Source organism: Palaemon carinicauda, chromosome 21 (assembly GCF_036898095.1).
Source record: "Palaemon carinicauda isolate YSFRI2023 chromosome 21, ASM3689809v2, whole genome shotgun sequence".
Lineage (NCBI taxonomy): Eukaryota > Metazoa > Arthropoda > Malacostraca > Decapoda > Palaemonidae > Palaemon > Palaemon carinicauda.
This window is the reverse complement of record NC_090745.1, coordinates 87,600,956-87,606,858: the sequence shown is the minus strand read 5'-3', so window position 1 is coordinate 87,606,858 and position 5,903 is coordinate 87,600,956. Positions and strand designations below refer to the sequence as shown.

Below are 5,903 nucleotides of genomic sequence, written 5' to 3'. Positions count from 1 at the left end.
GTGTTGAAGTACCTTTTATTACAATGACGTATCTTCTTAAGCCTGTTATAGATAAGAGGTGCTTCATTGGGTATTCCTAAGTTGAGGAAGAGCAAGAGGTAAAAGAAGATCAAAAGAGCGCACATCTTTCAGCTCTCTTGTGTTCTAGAAGTCTTGACTGTAATCTATTATAACTAACGGATATCAAACTACTAAAAGCACTATTTGCCAATGACTTACAAAGACCAGATAAGCTTATTCAATTCTGAGGGAGTTATTCCATCACTACTGTATAAGATGAAACAATTTGAAAATAATTTTTGAGAAACGGAGGAGCTTGATCAGGACCACAATTTTACTTAGAGAATCACCGTCTACGATAAAGGATATTGAGAACACTACGAGATATCATTTTCTCCCAAAATAAATAAATAAATGAAATTACTAAATAGATCTACAATTCTGAGCCTAATCGCCACAAAACAAACTCGCCTAAATTCTACAGGAAGATAGATTATGTAGTACTTACATCTTTCTTTAGATGAATAACCATACTGTATATTCTATAACGGCTTCTTGATACCACCTACCACCAAATCTGAAATCAAAATTAATCAATAAATCACCAAAAATTTAAATCTATAAAAGAGAATTAGCCCTCAAACATTCCTGCAATACGTCACTCAAAAGTGATTTTAAACTCAAACGAATGAAACAAAAACCATAAACATTCATAGAAACCCATAAACAAAAACATTTACTAATTCGAATAACTTTGTTGTAACAAAATATCCAAACGTTTTCTCAATAACAAAATATTTTCGAAATCACATCTTATCAAGAAAACTAAAATAAAAAAAATATTTCTGGGTTCAGGTTTCCACAACTATACCATTATTATCCGTCAAGTCTTCATTTAATATAAGGTTAACCCAACCAGCCCTGCCTAACCAAACCTGCACCCTGAAATTAGGAACTCGCATAAAAAATACAGATATACATTTCTCAGAATTCAGGTCAGATTTTACTATGTAAGGGTTTTTTATTGTTTTCTATTTTTTCGCTAAAATATCTTAAAACAACGCTTGGAAAATTCTTTTAAAAGGGAAAACAAATACACAGACTTTCAATCATATATGTAAAGGTGAAAAACATCTAGTATATTCATTAATGATGATTGTGATAATAAGGAGTTTCATAAAAGGAACAAACAGAAAACTCATATAGATAGCATACGACGATAACAATGACTAACAATGAAGAGTTTTTCTTAATATCATAGCCTAAATTCCACTTAAGTCCTTCTACTATAGACAGTCCATACGAATAAGTTTTCTTATTTTATTTACGTAAACATATAATATATATACCCACATATATGTATAGTGTATATGCATATACACACACACACACACACACACACACATATATATATATATATATATATATATATATATATATATATATATATATATATATATATAATATAATATATTATATATATATACTGTATATATATATATATATATATATATATATATATATATATATAAATATATATATATAAATATATATATATATATATATATATATATATATATATATATATATATATATATATATATATATACACACATTAGCATTAAACGGTGTCCTCCAATATGGAATGGCTCCAAATATTCAAGACAAACAGTTAACCCTTTGATGTTGATTCAATTATTAGACCCTAATGGAGATTTAGCACATCTACAGCATCCACTTTTAGTCATAGCACAATCAAGAGCTTGAAGTCATAGCACAATCAAGAGCTTGCCGTATAATGTCCGTCTGTTCCAGCATCTCTTTCACATCAGCCTCCCTCCCCTTTTTCGAAAACTTCAGAATTATATATTTTTTTATCCAGATATCAATTTCAATTACCTAAATATGACCAAACTATCTCACGTAACTGGGATTTAGCTATTCATTAAAGTTGATGTTTTCATCACATCTTTGCCGATTCTTTGCACATCTCACTCTACGCAATTACTTAAACAATTTATGTCAACAATTTCCACCCAGTATGTTATAATCACACTCAGCATCCACAATTTTCTTCCAATAAGAAGATTTGACTTAAATTAATTTCATACTGCTCAATATGAATTCCATATCAACACCTATATTCTAAACCTTACGATGAGAAACTCTTAACTTTCTTATAACCTAATAGCTAGTTAATTTACACCCTCACTCATTCTTCGAACCTATAGAATTATCATTATCAAAGGAGGAGATTTTCCCTCCCAAAGACTTAGGCTCGACTCTTCAGAGCTGCCCCATGCTCATACAAACACGCAAACATACATACTTGATATATAAATTAGGCATAATTTGATTCATATGTAATTAAATTAAACTAACCTAACAATAAGGAAAATTATAGAGACAATAATTCTTTTATGTCAGCATATACAAAATGTCTCCGTGAGCTTTAAGCCAACATCTGTGAACTTGTCCACTAAAAATACATTAACAAAGAAAGATACTAACGCAATGAAGTCTTACTAAAAAGGACAACTTGGTAATTACAAAAGGATTGTTTCACTTAGCATTTGATCAGTTTAACAAAGTCCCGTAGGAAAAAACAGTATTAATGCACTGATATATAGAAGATCCACTATTGATGGCCCTATAAATAATAAGAAATATTCAAAGTGAGATTTTCTTTCCCTTGTGTAACAAGGAGAGAGAGAGAGAGAGAGAGAGAGAGAGAGAGAGAGAGGAGAGAGAGAGAGAGAGAGAGAGAGAGAGAGAGAGAGACTTTATTCGAATAAGTTCATAAGGAAAAACGACAAACAATACCTAGCTCCCTACAGCACTTCATTCAAACCTGAGGAAATGACCAATTGCATGCACAAAAAAGGCCTTAAACACTCAATAAATGATAATTTAACCCAATGCACCTTAAACAACAAACAATATATAACGAAAATCACGAACAAAAGGTCGCCCGCCCCTGTCACATTGCCCTCCTATCGAGGTGTGGGCGGTGGGCGCCTCCAGGTGTATTTCTGAACTCAGTATACCACCATCTCAGCATATATGGCATCAGCATTAAGGAGAAGAGTGTATCTGGGAGTTGGAACTCTCCAATTACAAAAGGCGCTGTGTTGCAGCCGATGAAGGAAGCTGCAACAGTCAGGCACGAGAGATGGCGGATATGCTTTTAAGCGTCTGGACTAACTCCCCAAGAGTAGCTCTTACACGGTTTTTGTTAGCTGATCACTTGGCGATGGACGCTAACAAGTTACTGATTGAATTTTTTTTCTTATATAGTACTCTATTACTAACTAACCCATTATTCATTTTTCCTTTTACGTTTGTTTCTACGTTTAATTTAGTTGGTTTTCTATGAGGCCCACACTTATTTTTAGTTTTTTTTTTCCAGTATCTTTAGTTTTGAAAATCTATGGCTCATTCAAATACTATATTCCAAATAAATTCCGCACTTTTATCCATATTGGATTTCCTCTTGTTTATTTATCTTATTATATCCTGGAACATTGTAGCAAAAACTTGAATATCTTAAAAAATACTTTTTTTTTTTATATCTTTCAGTTGTGTTTTCCTGCTCCTCTCCTTATTCTACATTTAATTTTTTTTCTTAAGCTGCCCCCTTTTATTCGATATCTGAAAATTCTCTTGTTTTTCAATAAAAACATCATAAGTCACTTCATTGCCTCTTGCACTTAACCGAGATTCAGTTTCAGATATAGCATTCATTTACTAGTTCAGTCGAACGGAAACACTCGAAACGCGAACCAATATCACATGGTTTCTATTTTCCTCGATTTCACTTCTCTATTAAAAATAGTATTTCTTATTCCTGATGAAAGGTTAACCCTCAAGTACTTGGAATGCACCTATATCGCGTGAGAGGGCGCGGCGTGGTTGAGAGAAAATGGAAAATGATACCTTCAGCAAAAGTTGCAGGCCCTGCCCGTAAAATCAGGACCAAATCACAATCGTATCCACTGAATGATGTAATGGGAGAATTTTGCAGCTATTCCAAGAGAGAGAGAGAGAGAGAGAGAGAGAGAGAGAGAGAGAGAGAGAGAGAGAGAGAGAGAGAGAGAGAGAGAGAGAGATTGTCTCCCATTCCAGTATAATTTTTTGGTACTTATAAAACGTTCAAGTTTATTATTATTATTATTATTATTATTATTATTATTATTATTATTATTATTATTATTATTATTATTACTTGCTAAGCTACAACCCTAGTTAGAAAAGCAGGATGCTATACGCCCAAGGGCTCTAACAGGGAAAATAGCACTGTGAAGTAAGGAAATAAGGAAAAACTACAGGAAGTTTAAGAACAATAATATCAAAATAAATCTTTCATATATAAACTAGAAAAACTTTTGTGTACGCATAAGGATACACAATATTATTGGAAATGTAAGTTTTAGCACACGCGTATAAAATCATATTAAAATGCATACGGAATTAGTATAACATTTCTTACATCTTGTCTAAGAATATTTGGCAAAGCTAAGAACTCGAGAGAGAAAAAAAACCAGAATTCCTACCAAGAGAGGAGATAGGATCTTAAAAATGTCAAGAAAAACCTGTTTTCTTGAGCGTTAATCGGATGAACTCTTTTTCCCATTTAACTTCAAAGGCCCTGTTCAACGCCCTCTTGACTTCAAGATATCTGACTGCATAGCTGACTTTAGTATTGAATATGAAATCAGCCGGACTAAGTTAATTTTTTAGTGCTATTGACAGACAATTTATTTTCGCTGAATCCGATCCTGCCTTTATCCATACAATGATAATAAGTTGAACTGTTTTAAAGATTCGCCACAGCTACCTCTGGGGCTCACACAGATAAAGTAAGTTAAGTCTTCAGTAGATGAATGACTTGAAAGTACAAATACGGATTCTTTTTCTTTTACCTTTTAATTTGAATTCAATCACCAATACCAGGATGAATTGACTTTAGTTGGTGAAATTGTATTAGGTACAAGTACCCAATGTTATCTACATTCCGTCAGTCATCATTTTCACTATCATAGTTACTTTTATTTTTTATAATAGTATTACGGAAGAAAGATCTTTATTGTTAACGGTGATCTTTATAATGAATTTAAAAAACGGAATATATTAGATTTCAATTCATATTTCGAATACAGAAAATTTACTATTTACCCAAAAGTAATTCTTATACTTAAGATATATACATACATGTGTGTGTGTATATATATATATATATATATATATATATATATATATATATATATATATATATATATATATATATATATATATATACATATATATATGTTAATAAAATACAAATATATATTATATATATATACACATATATATACGTATATATAATATACATATATATATTACATATATATATAATACATATATATATATATATATATATATATATATATATATATATATATATATATATATATATATATATATATATATATATATAGTATATATAAACACATACATGCGTGAGTGTAAGAAATTAACTTATTTACAAGTATATGTAACCTCCATAAAAATGACTTGTATAGAGACGGCAAAGTAATAAAAAAGCAAAAACGAAAAAAGTTTTAATAACTGGCAAAATTTAATGGAGCATAACAACTATACGATTTAACATAAGAAATATTAATGTGTTAACGGTCAATACAAATGAAAAAGCGAACATATTATCGTAGGCGGATACACAAAACTGAAAGACATTCAAAACCATCGATAAACATCGCGGCGAATAAACAAATGCTTCTCGCAAAGGGTTTCATCCTTTTCGGGCAAAGAAATCTTCCTTCAGAACACGGAAAAACTCGCCCCCGACTTAACCACCGACTCCATATCATCTTGAGCAATCACAACAACAGCTTTCCGAGGCG

The 5,903-nt window shown here is 31.2% G+C and overlaps 1 long non-coding RNA gene across 1 annotated transcript in view; it reads right to left on the bottom strand.

The window, feature by feature from the left end:
• Positions 1 to 462: 462 nt before the first annotated feature.
• The window catches only part of LOC137614703 (uncharacterized), a 342,498-nt gene continuing 337,057 nt past the window's right edge, over positions 463 to 5,903 (bottom strand). Inside the window, exon 3 of the long non-coding RNA XR_011039126.1 lies at positions 463 to 577. This is a non-coding gene — a long non-coding RNA (uncharacterized lncRNA). The remainder of the gene's footprint in view (positions 578 to 5,903) is intronic.